The sequence below is a fragment of the Otolemur garnettii genome, unplaced genomic scaffold, assembly GCF_000181295.1.
Source record: "Otolemur garnettii isolate 467f Iridium unplaced genomic scaffold, OtoGar3 scaffold00031, whole genome shotgun sequence".
NCBI classification, from domain to species: Eukaryota; Metazoa; Chordata; class Mammalia; order Primates; family Galagidae; genus Otolemur; species Otolemur garnettii.
The window spans coordinates 8,344,623-8,365,786 of NW_003852426.1; the positions used below are offsets into that span (position 1 = coordinate 8,344,623).

Below are 21,164 nucleotides of genomic sequence, written 5' to 3' on the forward strand. Positions count from 1 at the left end.
GCCTGTCACAGAGCCACTGTCACATGGGCAAAGAGAACTCTGCGCCTGTCACAGAGCCACTGTCAGACTGGGAAAGAGAACTCTGTGCCAGTCACAGAGCCACTGTCAGACTGGGAAAGAGAACTCTGTGCCAGTCACAGAGCCACTGTCACATGGGGAAAGAGAACTCTGCGCCTGTCACAGAGTCACTGTCACACAGGCAAAGAGAACTCTGCACCTTTCACAGAGCCACTGTTACATGGACAAAGAGAACTCTGTGCCTGTCACAGAGCCACTGTTACATGGGCAAAGAGAGCTCTGGAGGGTCTCACTCACACCAGGCCTGGAAATGACACTTTCACGGGGCTCACAGGTCACTGGCCCACCCACTTGCAGGTGAGGTGGGCAAGGGCAATTCTAGCACCTGCTCAAAGGGTGAGAAGCTGGAAAGACTTGGGTGAATTGTACTGATTACTATCGTAGATACATAATAAAATTAAAAAGCATAAACATTTGTGAAATAATATTTAGAAGTTGTCCTTTTAGGAATAAAAAGAGTTCCGTTTCAATAGGTCTTTGTATTCCCAGTGCAATTGTGAATTCCTTGAAGACGAGCAGTGTTCCTTCCTTCCTTGGGAGTTGTCACGCACCTATCACAGGACTGAGACCATGGGAAGCATGAGAACAGGAACTGCAATCCTAATGATGGTAAGTGACACGCTCACTAAGTGCTAGACTGCACATTCTCTCCAGAGCCCACACGAAGGTGCCAGGCACAGCTCTCTGCACCTTATATGGATTAATGCACCGAATCCTCACAGGAAAAACTTGTGAGGTCAGTACGATTATTACAAGGCAAAGAAACTGAGGCACAGATGGGCTCGGGGACATGCCCAGGATCGCCACTAGGAAGATGCAGAGCCAGGAATGAATCTAGGTGGCTCCAGAGCCCATGTGTTCCTGTGACCTGCACAAGCGCTGGAAGGCAGGGACAGCAGAAGAGACAGGTTTCTGCAGGCCTACAGCAGCCTACCCTCTGTGGAACCCCTGTGAAAGGCTGAATCAGCCCCCATCACTCCGAAGATGTCTTTGTCCTAATCTCTAGAACCTGTGAAAGTTACCTTATTTGGCAAAAGGAATTTTGAAGATATGATTAAATTAAGAATCTTAGACTGGGTTCAGTGGCTTATGCCTGGGAGGCCAGTGTGGAAAGATCACTTGAGGTCAGGAGTTCAAGACCAGCCTGAGCAAGAATGAGACTCTGTCCTCTACTAAAAAATAGAAAAAATAGCTGGGCCTGGTGACACAGGCCTGTAGTCCCAGCTACTCAGGAGACTGAGGCAGGAGGATCACTTAAGCCCAAAAGTTTGAGGTTGCAGTGAGCTACAATGATGTCACTACACTCTACCCAGGGTGACAGAGTGATACTGTCTCTCTGTCAAAAAAGAAGAATCTTGAAATCCCAGCATGGTGACTCACGCCTATAATCCAGCATTTTGGGAAGTTGATGTGGGAGGATAGCTGGAGGATGGGAGTTCAAGACTAGCATGAGCACCATAGCAAGACCCCCCAAGAAAAAATTAGTCGGGGGTGGCATGTCCCAGTAGTCTCAGCTACTCAGGAGGCTGAGGAAGAAGGATCACTTGGGACCAGGAGCTTGAGTTAGTAGCAAGCTGTGATGATGTCATGGCACTCTCATCTTGCCAACAGAATGAGGCCTTATCTTTAAAAAAAAGAAAAAGAATCTCAGTGCTTGTATCTCAGCAGCTAGGATGCCAGCCACTATGTCTCAGTGGCTAGGATGCCAGAGCTGGCTGGGTTTGAATCCAGCCTAGGCCTGCCAAACAACAAGGACAACTACAACCAAAAAAATAGCTGGGCATTGTGGCAGGCACCTGTAGTCCCAGCTACTTGGGAGGCTGAGGCAAGAGAATCGCTTAGGCCCAAGAGTTGGAGGTTGCTGTGAGCTGTGATGCCATGGCACCCTACCCAGGGCGACAGCTTAAGACTCTGTCTCAAAAAAAAAAAAAATTTTTTTTTTTTTTTTTTTTTTGAGACAGAGCCTCAAGCTGTCCCCCTGGGCAGAGTGCCGTGGCATTACAGCTCACAGCAACCTCCAACTCCTGGGCTCAAGCGAGTCTCCTGCCTCAGCCTCCCAAGTAGCTGGGACCACAGGTGCCCGCCACAGCGCCCGGCTATTTTTTGGTTGCAGCCATCATTGTTGTTTGGCAGGTCCAGGCTGGGGATTCGAACCCGCCACCTTAGGTGTACGTGGCTGGTGCCTTAGCCGGTTGAGCTATAGGCGCCGAGCCAAAAAAAAAAAGAATCTTGAGATGAGGAGATCATTGTAGATTATCAGGGTGGGCCCAGTGTAATCACAGGATCCTCATAGATGGAAGAGAAAGGCAGCAGAGTCAGAGTTATGGTGGAAGCAGAAATTGGAGTGATGTGGCCACACACCAAGGCATGCTGGCAGCCTCTAGAAGCTGGAAGAGGCCAAGAACAGATTCTCACATGCAGCCTCCAGAAGGAATGCAGCTCTGCCAATACCTTAATTTTAGCCTCATAAAACATAAGCCTCTCAACCTCCAGAGCTATAAGAGAATAAATGTGTGTTGTTTTAAGTGACTAAGGTTGTAGTAATATATGATAGCTGCAACAAGGAAACGAATACATCTCACCTGTCCATTACTCTCTTCAGAGACCCACTGGGTAGACAGAAACTCCTTTGTACCCCTTCGTCCCAGCCTCCTGTGTCTCATTGAAATAGAGACTGAGAAGAACTGAGAAAGGCCTGGGAATAGTTGTCGCATCTATTTGTTGTTCCATACCTTGGAACATGGTGCACACTGCATTGCCTGCCCTGTTCCTGGGGTACTGGGCAAATCCTGGCTCTATCTCTAGGACAGGACTCCCTGCCCATAGCCTTCTCTGTCACCTTCTCCTGCCAGCTGGAACAGCCTTTCCCCTGGGCATGAGTGAGGGGTCTTAAAGGTCTTGAGACCCCTTACTCCTACATCCAGGCTGAGCCCCTGTTGCTCCCCAGGTCTGGCACATCACCCCAGGCCCTCATCATCTCTGCTGAGCCTCTGGGGGAGAGGGAGGTGTGCTAGCCAGAGGGACATAGTCCCAGAGAGACCAGCCCAGAGGGAGACAAGGCAGAGATAGGGAGAACAGGGGATGGGAATAGTCAAGGGCAGAGTCAAAGATGGGCAAGGGGAAGAAGAAAGAGGAAACAGCCAGAGGCACAGCAGCTGTGTCCCTTTCCTCTATCCACAACAAAAACGGCTGTGTGGCTTTCTCCTGAACTGCTCCAGCGATGTGCAGACACTAGTGTGCAAGCAGAGAGGAAGTGGGTAGCTGGGTTTACTGGATGGGGCTGTGGTTCAGGGGCTCAATCTCAGTCCTAGCAGCCATGGCAATGGTCAAGGGCTTCAATTCACAGACTCAAACCCACACTCTTCTCTGTGACTTGCTTTTGTCCCTGGTCCACTTGAACTTTCATTTCTCCCTTCCAGAGTGCCTCGGCCACTGTGCCCTCAAATGCCCCAAGTGTGCCCCTCCTTCACACAGTCTGTACAGGTCACCTTCTTGAAGGAGCCTTCCCTGATCACCTCTTCTAGAATGGCAGCCTGCCATATCCCTCTGTAACTTAATTTTTCTTCACAGCTTGACACTAGGCCATGAGGCATTGGCTTAATGTCTGTCTCCCCAACTGGAATGTAATGTCACCACTGCATCCCCGGCTGTCCATACTGCACTGTCCATACAGTAGGCATGATGCACTGGTGGCTATTTAAATTTGCCTCAATTAAAATTCCATAAAATTTGAAGTTCAGCTCCTCAGTTGCCCTCACCACATTTCCAGGGCTGAGGAACAGTGTGTGGCCCAGCAGCTACGGGACTGAGCAGCCTGGACAGGGAACATTTCCATCATCCTGTGTCAGGAATTGAGGAATATGAAGCAGGTGTAAGCACCACCTCAGGAAGGCCAGCGGCTTTGCGGAGCAGGTGTGACCATTGTGCCCTCACGCTCCCTTCCTGCCCTTCCATCTGCCCCAGGCTCAGCGCTGCGACGCCTCCCACCCCGCCCCACTTCCCAGCACCATGTGCTTCCCTTCTCCAGCCCCATTCTAGATTGTAATTGCTTATTTGTGAGCCCCATCCCCACACCTCAGTGGGAACGTCAGAGGAACTGGGGATGCCTCCTATCTCTACTGCCGGAGCCCCCACAGAGGGCCTGGGGAAATGTTAGCTTTTCACCCTCCCCCATCCTCTAAGTCCCTGATGCCCAGTTTCAGACTCCCCATCTCCACACCCAGGTCAGAGGACTCCCCCACTGCCTGAGCTGCTGAAACCAAGTGGCCACAGGCTAGGGTGGGGATAGGACATGCCCTGTGGTTGCTAGGGAAGCAAACCAGGAAAAGGTGCCCTCTTCCACGCTCGCATTGCATCTGTAGGTCTTATTTTTCCAGAGCTTTCTCATACAAGTCTTAATAACGTAAGTCAACATGGTACCTTCAAAAGAGTGGGAAAGGCCCAGCTTGGTTGTGGTGACTGTGTTCGGGGAAGCCCTGTGCTACCTCTGGGCACATTCCCCCTGCCTTCCTTGCCTGCCTCCTGCCATAGGACAGCCCTCTTTAGAGAGCCCTGGCCAACCTCCCCTACCTCCCTCTCAGGTGCTCTGGCCCAGGTAGCAGGCCTCCAGCTAGGCAGGAGTTAGGGCAAGGCTCAGGGCCATGTGACAGTAGGAGAGAGGGCACCAGATGGGTGACATGTCCCCAACCTCAGCCCCACCCCAGCCTGCTCAGTCAGGATTCTGAGCCCTCCAGCTGAAGTCTCCCCGGCTGTGCAGAGAGCCACTCTGCTCCTGTTCCCTTTGCCTTCCACCTCCCAGAGCCCTTGGGTGTGGGCCCCTCATGCCCATGCACATGATGCCAGTGGGGAGTGCAGCCCCTCAGAGGCCCAGAGGCTGGGGAGGTGCTTGACGGTGGGTGGGGTTGGGATAACAGGGGCTCAGAGGCTGGGAGAGAAGCTCAGATGTACATCTGCGCAGGTCCAGGGCCCAGAACCTCTCCCCTCCTGCTTCTCCAGGCATAAGCTTGAGGAGTCAGGAACGGCATTTTCCAGGGAGGGCATCCTCACAAGCCTTTGCAAAACTCCTGATTGGAAGCCACAGAGGGAGGTAGACACAGGAAGATTTGTGGGGGTTAGTGTGGACCAGGGGAATCCCGTCAGGGGCAGGTGGGAGGTATGTGAAGCCCTGAGCTAGACTACCCAAACACCTTTATTAAAGGCTATCTGCTTTAGGGTAGAATCTCAGGGGACACAGTATCCCCATCCTGGCCCTGGCCTGGGAAAGCCAGCACCCTCCTGCCGACCTCAGGCTCCTAGAGACCCACCAGAGCATTGGCTGATAGGAGAGGTCCAGGCTGCATTCCGACTGGTTGGAGGATGATGTCCTCCCTTTGGCCAGAGCCTCCTCTTTCAGCATGAGAGAATGCCTCAGGGGGGACCTCAAGAGGTTTCCCAGTGACATCTGGTCATTCACTCCACCCCACTCTAGCCCAGGATGGTGGTGGGGACTTACCCATGCTCACAGCAGAAACCCAGGCTTTCAGAGTACCAGTTCCTTTCATTATGGTAGCTCCTTGCTCCATGTTCCAGAGCTAGAGAGCATCATCGAGAAGATCCCCCCATTCAATAGAGGAGACAACTAGGCCCAAAGGGGAGAAGGATTTACCCAGAGTTCACACAGTAAGTTAGGGCCAAAGTCCAGACTAACCTTCAGGTTTCCCGATGATCACCCCTGTAACTGGGGGCTTTACAAACATAAGTGGGAGACTGAGTATGTGCACCTGCTCTGGCCTCTGCATGTTCAAATGGAGGATTGGGTTCTCCTGCATCCACTGGGCCCCAAACCTGCTCTCTTTCTCCTTGAGGACCTGCCGGTCTGACTGAAGTGGTGGGAGGGCCTCTCTTCAGAAGCACTCAGATGTGCCTCCAGGAAGTACATAGCTGCCCATCTGCTGGCTGCCCTGTATCCAAACTCCTTCCCTCTTAGCAGAACCCCCCAGCGTGTGAATCTAGGTGGAAGGCTGAGCCCCAACTTCTAGAAGCCAAAGGGATAGAAACCAGCCCTCTTCCCTGAGCTGGCAGCTGGACTGTGGGCACACAAGCCATCACGGCCAGTAGGGTGTTTATGTCCAGAATTTTTTTTTTTAATATTCAGAGTAGGCAAATCTTTATATTTCATTTTATTTTTTGGAGACAGAGTTTCACTTTGTCACTGTTGGTAGAGTGCTGTGGCATCATAGCTCACAGCAACTTCAAACTCTTGGGCTGAAGAGATCCTCCTGCCTCAGTTTTCCATTTTTAGTAGAGACAGGGTCTCACTCTTGCAGGATGGTCTCAAACTCATGAGCTCTAGCAATCTACCCTCCTTGGCCACCTTGAGTACTAGGATTAGAGGCAAGAGCCACCACATCCTTCTAGGATTTTTTATTAAATTTACAATAAAATTGGTGTAATTTTTTGGTGAACAGTTTTATGAATTTTAATACATGCATAGAATGATGTCACCACCACCACAATCAGGATACTGAACACTTCCCCAAAACTCCCTCACACGATCCCTGTGCCCAAGAGCTTGAGCCGGAGGGATGATAATGTGGAAGAATGGGGACTGCCACGAGCTGCAGTGTGCCAGTGCCCAGATGGGCTGGTGTCCAGAAGTGGCAGTGTCCCCTTCCCTAGCTGGGCAGTCTCTGGCCATAACTAGCTCCCTCCTCTTCCTTCAGGCTTTCTTGCTTCTGGTTGGTTTTCCAAGCCTGCTTCTTCAACCTTCCCATCAACTCTAGGAGCTGCTTAACATACGTCCTCCTGATAAATTCCTTTCTTACTACGCTTGGACAGAGGGTTTTTTTTTTTTTTTTTTTTAGAGACAGAGCCTCAAGCTGTCCCTCTGGGTAGAGTGCCATGGCATCACAGCTCACAGCAACCTCCAACTCCTGGGCTCAAGCGAGTCTCCTGCCTCCGCCTCCCAAGTAGCTGGGACCACAGGCGCCCGCCACAATGCCTGGCTATTTTTTGGTTGCAACCGTCGTTGTTTGGCGGGTCCGGGCTGGGGATTCGAACCCGCCGCCTTAGGTGTACATGGCTGGCGCCTTAGCCGGCTGAGCCATAGGCGCCGAGCCGACAGAGGGGTTTTTTGTTTGTTACAGTTTGAGCCATGATCCCTGAGGAGTTCAGGTATGACTGAGGGCTGGGGATGGGAATTCTTCAGAAGAAAAGAGCCAGAGATCAAAGGAGGGCCTTTTGGGATTTCCTGGGCCCTTCCTAGGAAACCAGCCCCTTGACCAGTCATTTGGGAGGTGGGGGTAGGGGTGGGGATGAGGGTGCTGACCACAGATAGTGCTTGGCCTGTTTCCCTCACACCTAGCCTGAGCATCAGTGACAAACCAGCTGCTTTCTCCTGCGAACCAGAGCCCCTGCTGGGGAAATCTGGGGGGGGGGATCATTTTCAACTTGGAGCCCCTTGCAAGCTGGAGCGGGGTGGTTTGGGGGCGGTGGGGGCGGGGGTGGCTGCCCAGCTCCTCCTTCTCCAAGGTTGGCGGGGAAGGTTTCCATGGAAACAGCAGCTCCAGCATCTCCAGAGATTTGGGGGAAAACTGGCTCTGAAAAATCACCATCTTCGTTTCTGGGGGGAGAGTCAGCAGAGCTCCATGCTGAGGCTCCTGACATGGCCCGCGGCCCTCCCCATCAGTTCCCACCCCCACTGAAGGACTCTCTTTCTTGAAGCTCTTTCTGCCCCAGAGAGGGGTCTGCCTCCCTTTCTGCCAGCTGTGAACTCCGTTGTTTTCAGCACATCCTCCCCAAATCGTCACCATAGGAGCAGAAGCCTTTTCCCTCCTCCTACTCTCCTCAACCCCCCACCCTACCCCCAGCCTGCAGGCCCCAGCTTCTGCTTTCCCCATCCCCCAGCCCTCATATCACTGACCCCCATTATAGCCTTGGGGAGAGAAGGAGACACAGGCATAGGGACTCTTGCTGGGGAGTTAATCAAAGTGTCCAGCAACTTCTCATGTTCCTGTCCCCTCCCTGGGGAGAGTCAAGGTGGGGGGACCAATGTGTGTGTGAGCGATGGAGAGACAGCATCAAACATGCCAGGCTCAAGGCGTGTGCAGACACGAAATCAACTGGAACACTTGCCTTTAAAATGACTTTTCCATCAGTTTCCATCCCTGGCTGAGGTCCCCCATCTCTGCCAAGAATCTTCCTAAATTCCTGGCACTGCAATGGCCCTTGCTGGCCTGCTCCGGGAAGAAGAACTCATTCCTGTTCTTTCCACATTCAGGTCCTGTCCCACACAAATATTCATTCATTCATTCAACAGTGATTCACTCTGACAGTTCTCAGCACTGGAGACACCAACAGAATGTTGGGGATGGGAGATAGAGGGTGAGACAGATAAAAATCCCAGCCCTTGTGGAGCTTATACTCTGGAGAGAGAAACAGACAGAGAGTAAATAAATAAATATGTAAAATACATCATATGTCAAATGTGATGAAATGTTCTGGAGAAAAATAAAGCAGAAAGAGAGAATGTTTGTGTTGGGATGGGGGGTTACCATTTTATTTTATTTTATTTTATTGAGACAAAGTCTCACTATATCACCCTTGATAGAGTGTTGTGGCATCAGAACTCACAGCAACCTCAAACTCTTGGGCTCAGGAGATCCTCCTGCCTCAGCCTCCTGAGTAGCTGGGACTAAATGCTCCCGCCACAATGCCTGGCTAGTTTTTTCTATTTTTAGTAGAGACAAGGTCTCGCTCTTACTCCGGCTGGTCTCTAATTCCTGAGCTCAGGCAATCCACCTGTCTCAGCCTCCTAGAGTGCTAGGATTACAGGCATTAGCCATCCCCCCAGATTAAAATTTTAAATGAAGTGCTCAGGTAGGGTCTCACTGAAAGGTGATACTTGATAAGGATGTGCAGGAGGTGACAGAGTGAGCCATACAGATTTCTGAGGAAAGGGCACTCCAAGCAAAAGGAATAGCACATGCAAAGGCCCTGGGGTGACAGTGTATTGGCATGTGCAGGGAGTAGCAAGGAGATCAACATGACTGGAGTGCAATATGCAAAAGAGAGGCTCTCAGAAATAAGGTAAGAGGTAGCAGGCCAGTTGAGGAGGGAGTCAGATGTTCTGGGCCTTGTGGGCCATTGTAAGGGCTTTTTGCTTGATTATCAAAAACCCTCTACTATGCAGCCGTTTTATGCTTGCTGGGGGAAGCACAGGTGGGGAGAACCAAAAAGACATCCTTAGCTTTCCCACAGTATGGTCACTTTAGTTGAAGAATCAGAGACCTGCGCCTGTGGTTACCTACGACCTTCATTCTCTGTCTCCCGCTCATGTGGAATTGGACTCTGCAAGCTCGACATGACTATGATCACAATCCAGAGAGGCCCAAGTACTGTCCTAAGGCCACACAATCCAGCCTCCTGCCACTCTGACCTCTGCCCCTTACTTCTCTCTCTACCCCACGGCACCTGCGGCATTGTGATGCTGGGTAATGCAGCCGCATCTGTATAATTATGGTGATGATTTCACAACATGCGGTTTTCCCTTTTCTTATCGCCTCCCAGTGCGAAATAAACCGTTCAATAATTAATTGACAAAGATGAACTTGTTGTCCTCAGCCAGTCTGGGAGAGTGGGGGCTGGGCACAGCCTCCGCAGACAAATGATGTGAGAAGTAATTGCCCCAGGAGAGGAGGCGAGAGGTATTAAGGTCAGATTTGCAAGGTCCCTTCCAAGAGCCCGCCCATGGGCACTAGGCGACAGCAACGGCTGGGATTTACGTTGCTAATTCATCACTAATTAATGTTCCAAATTGAGCCTGACAGGAGGAGAAATAAATGCAGAGGCATCCACAGAGATAGAGAGACAGAAACTGGGGACAGAGCAGGACAAAGGAGGAAGAGACATGATGAAAAACTTCAGAGGCAGAGTGAGATGTTGGGGCAAGAGCATAGGCTTGGAGTCGCTGCGACCAGATGCCAGGTCCATGTTCCAATCATGTGTGTGGCCCAGAAGGGCCCCTTCCTCTCTCTGGACCTCAGTCTGGTCACCTATTCATGGGAAATGAGCTCCAAGTTCTTTCTGTAGGTGATAATGCCATCAGTCCTAACTTCAAAATAGATCTGGAATCATTGGGAGTATGTGTGTGTGACCTGGCCCTGCATCACCTGGCCCAGGCCACCATAGTCTCTTGGACTATGGCATCTGCTTTTGCCCATGTCCCCCTTTAGTCTATTCTCATAGCAGCCAGAGGGATGTTTTAAAACAAGGCGGTTAGACTCCAGGTCTGCACAGACCCTTGGATCTCACCTGCAGGTGCAAAAGCCAAAGCTGCAGGGTCAGGACTGGAGCCCTGCACCATGAGGCCACTGTGGCCCAGCTGCTTTAGCCACATGACCTCCTTGTGGTTTCCAGGGCAGGTCAGCACGTGGACCTCAGGACTTTTGCACTCACTGCTCTCTTAACCTGGACAGTTCCCCTCATCTCCACAGGTTTCACTCCCTTCTCTTTGTTCAGGTCTCTGCTCACCTCCCCAGGAGCCTACCTGAAGGAAAGCTTTAGGGCCAGCCCCCCTGCTCCTGCTACCACAGCACTTATCGCTACCCACCAGGTCACCTCTGTTCGTTGCCTGTCTCTCTGCTCTGGAATGTCAATCCCATGAGCAGGGATGGTACCTCTTTTAGCCACTACGAATCTCCAGCACTTGGCTCAGTGTTGGGCACCCCATAGGTGCTCAATGAAGGTTACTGAAAGAATCCTAAAATTCCGTCTCATGGACACATTTAAAAAGGTAAGACAGGGAGCAGACAAGAGAGTAGGGGGCCAGAGCAGGACAGGTGGGGAGGGTGGAGCCAGGCCACATGGACACTCTGCCCTTTGTTCCTTCAAAGGGGTCAGCAAGGGTGCATGGAGACTGAAGGCATGGAGAGGGTGGCTGGGGCAGGGTGACACCTACTGAGCCCCAGGACAGCCCAGGCATGTATGTCCTCAAGCTTCTCTTTAGCTGGCCTCCTGCCGCTGGTGGCACGGAAACCTTCTTTCAAGTCAGGCTCCTTCAAAACGTAGCAACACCACAGCACAGGCATCTCTGGCGCCTCCCCTCAGTTTAGGAGAGGATGAGAAACCACCCAATTGCTACACAATGGGGGCCAGTTAAGTAAAATGGAGTCTGTCAATAGAGTGGAAAATTAGGCAGGCACTTAGCAGGCTGAGATGAGAATTCTGTCGATACATCCCAGAGCTATGTATGAAATGTCGTTACGAGAGCCAAGAAGTGCAGCGTAGTGTCAGAAGCACACGAGTTCTCTCTGCCTGCACGCACAGACCCCCTACTGTGTGCAGCACCCTGAGCCCTTGGGGCACTGAGACCTGAGTGAGAGGCTTCTGTCCTGTCAGGGCACGCACAGCTGGGCTGGAAGGCAGATGGCGCAGATGCCCGGAACTGCAGTGGGGTGTCTGTGTAAAGGAGACAGGGGTCCTGGAGCAAATCCTGACCCTGCTTTTTAACAGGTAGGAGCCTGGGCAAGCCCATGGAGCTGCTAGAAGATTTCTTTCTCCTTCACAGCAGGACTCTCAGCAAGTGCTGAGTTCAGAGCCCAGAGGAATTCTGCACATCTCCCTCCAATAATAATAATGACGATGATAATGAGATGATGATACAGGTGCATAGAGGCTAGTGGTTAAGAACACAGACTTTGGAACGGGATGGCCTGAATTCGTGTCTTGGTTCTACCCTTTAACCAGCTCTGAGTTTCGGTTTCTCAAAGTGCAAGTAAGGGTGATGAGCACCCCAGGAATGTACTAGTGTGTCCATGTGGAGTCCAGGGTTAGCCCGTGCAGACCAGCTGCTCACTTACAGCGTTAGTCCACCAGAGCCGCTGTGACCACGTCCCACAGCCCAGGGAAGCTACACAGCAGAAAGGTATTTTCTCCGAGTTCTGGAGGCTTGAAGTCAAGAATCTGTCCCAGGCCTGTCTCCTGGCTTCTGGGGGCTTGCTGGTTATCTTCACATTCCTCGTGTAATAGATGGTGTTTTCATGCCATCCTCCTTCTGTGTGTGTCTCTTTCCCTTCGCATAGCCATCTTTTTATAAGGACAAAAGTCATACAGGATTCACCCTACTCCAGAATGACTTCATTTTAAATAACTAAATCTGCAATGACTCTATTTCCAATAAAGGGCATTGGGAGAGCCTGGGGATGAAGATGTCAGCGTGGAAACTTAGCAGTGGGGGTCAGAATTTGACCCATAGCCCTGAGTGTGAGCAGTGCTTATTGAGGTCTGTGGGAGAGGGAGCACACCTGCCCAGAAGGATGGGGGAGGCATCCTAGAGAAGGGGCACTGGGGGGCACTAGGGGGAGGGTTGGACAATGTGCAGGACGTTCTGCAGGGTGGAGGAGCAGGGGAGAAGGAGGCCATCCAGGCTGAGGGTCTGTAAGGCCAGGGGTAAGTAGAGGCTGTTATAAATGGTTATAAAATTTATTTTAGTGCAAAAATTATTTTTGGGAGGTCTGAAAATGAGGTGGATATTTGAGGAGCTTGTGGAGCGATTGCACATAGCTCTTAACATTAGTCTGAATTGGTTTCTCTTGGCGTCTAACATCTTACATTGGCCTTGAGAGTTTGAGGGAAGGGGAAAAGGGAGGGTGGGTCAGACTGGGCAGTCTGGGGGCATCAGACATGAGCAGGACCTTGGGTAGGAAGTCCTGTGAACTCTGCCCTCTCCTAGCACCCTGTTGGAGACCCAGAGTTGGAAAGTCCTTGGGCTGTGGCTTGTGTGACAGTTGGCTGTGGCAGAGAGGGCCTGTCAGCTGGGTTTGGGATGACAGGCAGTATTGAGATGGAAGAAGCTGTGGGATCCACTTGCCCTCCTTCCTGAGTAGCAGTGAGTTGGACCCTAGAGCTTGACCTTTGGGGAGCGGGAGCCCTCTGCACAGCTGTAGACCAGGCAGCTCTACATAGGCGGAGGCGCTTTGGAGAGGGAAGGTTGGGACGTGCACAGCTATGCACACCGTGAAGGGAAATGCTTTTCTCCTCTTTCCTGCTTCCCCTCTATTTCTGGGCTTAGACTTGCTTTTGAGGAGGTACTCTGGGCAGGGTTGAAGAAGAATCCTCTGAGAGGAAGGAGGGAAGGAAAGTTTCCCATCCCCACCCCACCTGACTTGTTCCATAAAAAATTTTAACAACTTCGTCTCACAAAGGACCACCCTCCAGGTCCAGTAGAAAACTACAGAGGGCCCAAGAGCACTGAAAGGAGACAATGTTGGGGCCATTGGGAGGACTCTCCCACGTGATGTAGTTCACAAGGCATGGAATTCCTCAGCTGCACCTCCTATTATGTCTGTTTTTCCTACAGGCCCTCCCTTTCTCTGGTGCCACTGGATAAGGAGAAGATCTCAGCAGCATCCACTGGCCCTAGTCTTCATGTCTGGGGTAAACCAGGGTGGCCTTGCCTCTGCCACATCAGCTGTGCCATCCTGGGCAAGCAGCATCCTCCGGGCCAAGCTCCCCAGCTGCAAAGTGGTAGGCTTGTCTGTCCTGCCTGTCATCTGGGGGTGCTGGAAAATTCTACATGACCATGTGCATAAAAGAGCCTTCTAACCTGGATCAGGAGGAAGGGATGCGGTCAGCATAGTGATTGCATGCCTGCCGTGTGCATATCCTTCTGTGCTGTTCTTTGAAAATATGTTGTAATCTACCCAAATTACAAGCACATATAAACATTGGTCCTTTGATTCCCTAACTAGAAATATTTTTTCCTTTGTGTCTTTGTTTGCATTCCCTGGAAACAATCTCTGAGGCAGAGATTTGCATACAGTAGGATTATTGGGGAATGTTCTTGAGAACAACACCTGTAGGGGAGTGAGGGAGGGAGGATGGGCAGAGGGAGAGCTGAACACAATGCAGAGATCCCAGGGGAGCTCTGGGCTGGCGAGTCCCCAGCTCAGGCAAGGGGCCCCCATAGATCACTCGGTGGGTGTTTATGCCCCAGGGAAGGACACAACCCTGATTGAGAGTCAGAAAGCACAGTTCCTGAAGAGGTCTGTAGTTGCGAGCAATGTTCCACGCCTGGGAGTTGGGGGAATAAGTGTCCCAGCCCTTACAGGGGTCTGAGTGGTGCATCATAATATCCACTCCACTTGCCTCCAGGAGAAAGGGCATGCATATAATGATGTTCACTGCAGCATTTTAAAAAAACCGTTGAACAATCTAATGTCCATCAGTAGGGACCTAGTTGAAAAATGATAGTATAAGCATATGGTGGAATTTTATGCAGCCATAAAGAAAGCAGAAGTTGTTAGAGCACTGATGGGGAACAATCCCCGAGACACTGTCAGAGGGGACACAGGTGAGATGTAGAAAGTATAAAGCGTGCACTGGCATTTGTATAAAAATAGGGGGTGAGAACATCATGTAAACATATTTTTGTATGTGGATAAAATATATCTGTAGGACTCATAAAATACTGGGAACACTACTCAGGAGGCTGAGGTGGGAGGATCACTTGAGCCCAGGAGTTTGAGGCTGCATTGAGCACCATTACACTCCAGCCTGAGTGAAGAGTAAGATACTACCTCTAAAAATAAGGTTTTAAAAATACTGGTAACAGTGGTTGCTTTCCAACTGGGAAACTGAGTGGTTAGGGGTCAGCCCAGAGAGATACTTCACTCTATATACCTTTCATGTCTTCTGAATATGGAAACATACAATTGTATTACTACTTAAATAAATGAAAGTATATTACTAATTAAATATGCTAAGTTAAAGCCTGTGAAAGAAATCCACTGAAAAGGTGTAAAAGAAAGGAGTGGAGACTTTAAGAATTTAGACACCAGGGTGGATGGGGTATTTTAGAGGCAGTTGAGGCCCAATGGAGATCTTCCTCTTATGGGAACAGGTAGGTAGGTCAGTGGGCCCAGAAAAAGGCAATAAGCTGCTCTCTTTGTGAAGAAAGAGAAGCCTGCTGGGAAGACTTGACCAAGGCCAGCCCCTTGCTGGCTGTGTGACCTTAAGCAAGGACATCTAGTCTCTCTGAGCCTCAGTCACTTTACCTGTCAAGTAGGGCTACTATGCACACTTTGGAATGCCAAACAGCATTGAAACACAACGCGCTAGGTGTACTGACAAGTATAAGGGTAGATATTAAAAATATAGTATGGAACAGGAAAACCAGAAACAGAATGAAGGCCTATCCCACAATATCATTTATGGAAGTTAGAAACACGTTCTCAGGCAAACCAACACTACCTGTTTAGCAAGGATAGGCATATGTATTCAAGGACACGTATCAAGTGCACCAGAATGTGTGCTGGTGTCATGGGGAGTGAAAGTGGAGTCAGAGATGAAGGAAGAGAAAGAAAATTAAGATAGAAAGAACTTTGCACAGACCTTTGAAAGTACTACTTATATTGTGAGCTGAGGGGGGAGTTGTTCTCCTGCCGTGGCTTCTGAAGTTCCTTCCCCAAATAATGGCCACTTTACAGGATGTTGCAAGGACTCCATGAGAGAATGTAAAAGGAATGTCTGCACAGAGTGGGTATTTGAGTGAATATTTTAATGATCATAATCCTTACGTGGGTGTTTGTAATCTTGCTCTTCATTCTTTTTAACTTCAACATGAACACACACACACCCCACCTTGACTTATGTGGGAGTGTCAGGTCCAAGAAAGCAAAGAGCCCAGCTAGCAAGTAGTAGAGCTAGAATCTATCCCAGGTCTGCCCTACTCCAAAGCCAAGGCTCTTTCCCACCATATCCCAATGTGACCTTCATCTCTTTTGCCAGTGAGAAACCTGAGACTCAGAGGTTTAATGACGTACCTGAGGGCGCACAGATGATGGAGGCCTGGGCATTAAGGGACTTCAGTCTGGCTGGAGAGACTAGGTGTGTTCACATGCAGAGAACTGACATTGTAAGGAGGCATGGCATGAGATCTGTCTTTTCCCTTGGCTGCTTTTAGGGGTTTCTCTTTTTTTTTTTTTTTTTGAGACAGAGCCTCAAGCTGTCCCCCTGGGCAGAGTGCCGTGGCATTACAGCTCACAGCAACCTCCAACTCCTGGGCTCAAGCGAGTCTCCTGCCTCCGCCTCCCAAGTAGCTGGGACCACAGGCGCCCGCCACAACGCCCGGCCATTTTTTGGTTGCAGCCGTTATTGTTGTTTGGCGGGTCCGGGCTGGGGATTCGAACCCGCCACCTTAGGTGTACGTGGCTGGCGCCTTAGCCGGTTGAGCTATAGGCGCAGAGCCGGGTTTCTCTTTTTGTTTGATGTTCTCTTAGTAGCCACTGCCCATCTTCAGGAAACCAGTTAGGACTTAGTAGACCCTGAGCCCATAAAATTCAGGCAGCCACAGCAGGTGGTCTAGGTGAGGCCTTTTTAGCTTATTATTTATCCTGCTTTTTGATGTGTTTTCTGTCTTTGTGAACCCACCTTTTTATTCAGAATTGAAAAGTTTCCAGATATTTCATTTCAAATATTTCCTTTTCTCTATCCCTGTCTATTCTTCTGAGACTCTAGTCTTCCACCCTTCTTTCATATTTCATTTTTTTGACTTGCTGTGCTGCAATCAAAATGTGGGTTTAGGCCCCACCTCACTAATTCTTCAGCTATGTCAGATCTCCTGTTTGACCCATCCATTGGGTTCATTTTTATTATAAGGTCCATTCAGATCTTTGAAAAATCTGCTTTGTCATTTTTGAGAGAATTTTGTTGTGTGATTATCTTTGCCATTTCACCTTTTATTTAAAAAATATTTTATGTATAACTATTTTGTGTATGATAACTCTAGTATCAGAACTCAGGAGAATTCAAATCTGTCCTTTATGGTTTCTGCTGGCTCTCACTCATGGTGGCCTCTTTCCTAGTTTGGTGAACTTTGATCATGAGTTTGTTTTGCTTAACCCTAATCTGTCAGAATCCTGGGGGACTAAATGGAATGTTTTCTTTCACAAAGGATCTGCAATAGCTTTTTCTGGAAGCCAGAGGACACCAGGCACTTGAGTTCCTGTTTGAAACAATAGTCTGAGCCAGTTTTCCTGACTTCTCTACAATTATCCCTGCTATAGAGCTGGCATCAGCATTTTCCTTCAGGGCAGCCTTAAAGATTTCCCTGACTTCTCCCAAGCCCCGTGTCATTCGATATGGTTTATGAAAGATTTGGGTATTTTATAGAGAGACGGTCTTTGGAGTGTCTAGTCCATCTTGTTCTATCATGTGATGTGTCTAAGCATGAGTTCCAGGCTTGAGTGCTGCAGAGGTTCAAAGCAGAACAGTTTATGACCAAGGGCTGGGTCAGTGGAGCATGATGGAATGGGGTGGGAGTTGTTAAATGAGCAAATTTCAAGACCCACTCCTGGAAGTCTGACCTAATAGGTTAGGGGTGAGAATCACGAATCAGAATTTTAAACACTCCCCCAACCCCCTCCATGCATTTCGTGTGATTATGATGCCAATGGTGCAAGTTCACTTGGAGAAACTCTAGACTGTAGCAATCCAAAGGCTTCATGGAGGAAGCTAGATTTGATCAGTCTTAAAGGAACTCCTCAGTTGAAAGAGGCAGAGACAAGGACATGGAACAGACAGTCCAGTTTGTCCAGAGTGCCCAGTCCTGCCAGTGAGGTAAGGCAGAGAAGTAGGCAAGGCCCAGGGAGTAGAGGTCCTGAAGTCTCAGACCCAGGGTTTGGGGCCTTATCCGAGGCAATCTTGGGAGCCACTGAAAGCTTTGGGGGAGGGGATGCAATGACAAGTGCAAAGTGGGATTTTAGGAAACTCAATCAGGCAGCAGGGAGCCGAATGAATTGTATTCCTACAGTTGCTCACCACTATGGGGAATAATTAACTAAATCATGCTGTTATTTTAATAGAGTTGTGTTTTTCAGAAAGAAGAGTGACTAGCTAATGCTCAGTGTTCTGAGCTGTCAGCCCCCGGGGCCTGACAGGGGCTGGGGGTGCTGAACAGGCAGAGCACACGGCTTCCGCAGGCCCCGGTGTCAGCCGGCAGGGCTAATTGAACTTTGTGGGCACAGGGCCCAGCATGTCCTAACTGGCTTCCTGGGAATGGGCTTTAGCTATTAAGAGGAACCTATGTGTTAAAGCCTGTTTTCTTGCCTTAGATTCTGTGATTCCAGAGGGCAAGCCATGTTGTGTCATCCTGATAGGGAGCCCTGAATGCTGTCACCACAGTAAGGTACATAACAATTAAACTATTGTAATAGCCCACTGCACTTAAGGCATGATTTACAGCCACCAGCAGCCTTCACCAATCGCATCAAGCTAACCCCACAGCAAAACCAGGTGGTAGACTCTCTTCTCCCTGTGATGGATGAGGTGCCTAAGACAGAGAGGCTCACCGACTTGCCAGAGGTCACCCAGAGAATCAGAAGCAGAGCTAGGAAGTGATCCTAGGTCTCCTGGTGGCAGCCTAGAGTTCTGGCCCTTAAGCTGCTGGTGTGGAATGGGGAGGGGCTTCTCAGGCAGGGTGCTGTTGCTGAGGACTGCACTGTTTGGCAGGGGGTGGGGGGTGGAGGGGGGTGGGGGGGTGTCTGCCTGCTTTCCTGACCACCCAGGCAGGAGTTCTTTCTAGGTCCTGTCTGTTTTCAAGAGTAAAGAAATGTTCACAGGTAGCCCCCTGCCAACCCTACCTGGATGACACCTGGGCCTCAGGGATAAATGCCCAAACTGGGGAAGAGGTGGCATCACTGCCACCAATCCTTCCCTGCACCAAACCCTGCTCATTCTGGTGCCTTCATTTTTCATGGGTAGGAAGTCCTTCCTGCTATCTGCCTCCAGTTCTCCTGTCGGTCCAGTCCATTCTCAGCAAAGGCAAAAATCAAAGTTTCTCATAGGCCACAATAATCTCCGCAGACTCGACTCTGCAATCAGAGACGGAGCTTTCACTTCCTAACCTCTTCAGTCCCACTCTGTGCAGAATTGACAACCAGCCAAACTGGGAGTCTCAGACTGGAGTTGTCTGAGAACAGGAGCTGTGCCTCCTCCCTCAGACTGGTGACTCCCTGACAGCAGGGGCTCTGCCTCACCCTCTAAATCAGTGACTCCCTAAAGGCAGGGGTGGTGCCTCCCGCCTCAGATTAGAAGCTCCTGAGGTCAGGCCTGTGCCTCCTCCCTCAGACTGGGAGCTTCCCTGCATTCTCTCCTCTGTCCAGGCCAAAGAGGCTGGGCAGACCTGAATGCACTTGTCTTGAGCTGTCCCTCCACCCTGAGGCTGGACTCCTTGAACCTTCTTCTTATCTGAACATTTAGACTGTTTGGGGGCAGCTGGGACAAGGGGGCTGCCAAGTGACTTAACTACAGAGGGGAGTGTGTGCCCCCCTCCTGCCTATAGCATGTGGGCCAAGACTGGGATGGGGAAGGCTATGGGAGGTGAGAGGCCATCGCTAGCCCACTTCATCTCCTCTCTGCTCCAGGCCATGTGCCCCACAGCACATGCCTCTCTTGTTCTGAAGTTGGGAAAGGGATTCCCAGCCCCCCTGGGTCTCTCGCCACTGGACCTGCCCCAACCCCAGCAGCAAGTGCCTTTCTGTAGTCTCAGCTCCGGCATCCTACAGGGGCTCCCAGCATTTCTTCCTTCATGTGGGCAGACTCCCAGGAGAAAGGTAGTGCCCACCCCAGCCTGCATAGAGTGGGCTGTGCAGAGCAGTACCCACGTTCTCATCCTCCAGGTGACCTCAAACCCATCCATTTGCCTCCCTTGGCCCTGTGAGATGTGAGATACTGTTGCAGCCATCTTTGGAAAACACCGTCCAAGACAATCATGCATATGGAACACCATGCAGTCACTGAGAGATTTTTTGTATGTATATTATCAAATACAAAAAATACGTTGCAAAACATTTATGAAAAGAGAAAGGCGTGTGCATGTTTATGAGAAAAGTTCCTGGGAGAATATACATCCAAATGCTAGCAGTAGTTTCCCTCTGTGATTCTTATGTTGCTTTTGTACTCTTATGCATTATCTTTTTTTGCAATGAATTATTTTTCTAATTATAAAAAAACAATACAAACTATTTCTATGCTGAAAAGCAAATAACAAAACTAAGAACACAATTAGGATGTGAATGGTATGAAGCAAATGAAAGGTCCTAAACAGAAAGAAGGAAACAAGTTTCTTTAATGCTGAACTTCTTGAAGCCTTTGATATTCTGAAGTGTACCAGGAATTCACAAGGAAGAACCAGGCGCTAAAACATTTTCCACTCTTACTTGACCAAGAAGGAGTGTGAGCAATGTGTGTGCATGTGTTGTATGTGTGTCTGTGCACGTGCTGCGTGTGCTGCCTTAAATGGCGGTTGTGTTTGAGCATGAGTTGTGGCTTCTCCAGGAACCTGTGATGGTCACATACATTTTGGGTCACGTTGGTCCAGGTAGACATGCTCCTGAGCTCTGCAGAGAAAGAGGGCAACTTTCCCCACCATTTCTGCCTCTTCTTTGCCCTGTTAATAGCCTTGAACCCTTTCCTCAGCCCTGCTCATTTGCAGCTCCCCACCCCTCACTCCTGGCAGAGGCATATGGTGAGAGTCCTTTCTCCTTTCTCCCCCTGCTCCCCGATGCCTTCTCTTGACAAAAGTTGTAGACATTGGCTGGGATAAGTGAGTAAGGAAGAAGCCACATGAGTGACATAATCTACAATAAGTTAAGGTGTATTTTAAAATAACAAAAGAGTGGAATTGGAGTGTTCCTAACACAAAGAAGTGATACATGTGTAAGGTGATGGATACTCCAATGACTCTGATTTGATTCATTCCCATCGTACACCTGTATCAAAACATCACTGTACCCTATAAAGATATACAAACATTTCGTACCCATAATAATTAAAAATAAAAAAAAAAATAAGCCACATGAGCAAGGCAGAAGCTGAGAGGGAGATGGAGATTCCCAAAGTGCGTGGGATGTATGACAAACGGATCTCCATCGTCTTCTGATGGAGACATCTGCAACAAGCTAAGTACTTCGAGTGCTTCCTTCAGACACATAGCCAGGGCTCAGTGACTCACGGTTAATGGCAATAACCGTGAGTCACCAGTCTTCTTCCCCAACCCTCATAAACTCACCCCCCACAACTTAGGTTGTGATCACTTCACACAGACTCTG

The 21,164-nt window shown here is 49.8% G+C and overlaps 1 long non-coding RNA gene across 2 annotated transcripts in view; it reads left to right on the forward strand.

Annotated features, from left to right (window-relative positions):
• The window catches only part of LOC111725082, a 74,546-nt gene extending 60,745 nt beyond the window's left edge, over positions 1 to 13,801 (forward strand). For both annotated transcript variants that reach the window (XR_002773236.1, XR_002773235.1), the window contains 2 exons: positions 568 to 687; positions 13,415 to 13,801. This is a non-coding gene — a long non-coding RNA (uncharacterized LOC111725082). The remainder of the gene's footprint in view (positions 1 to 567; positions 688 to 13,414) is intronic.
• The last annotated feature ends 7,363 nt before the right edge of the window (positions 13,802 to 21,164 follow it).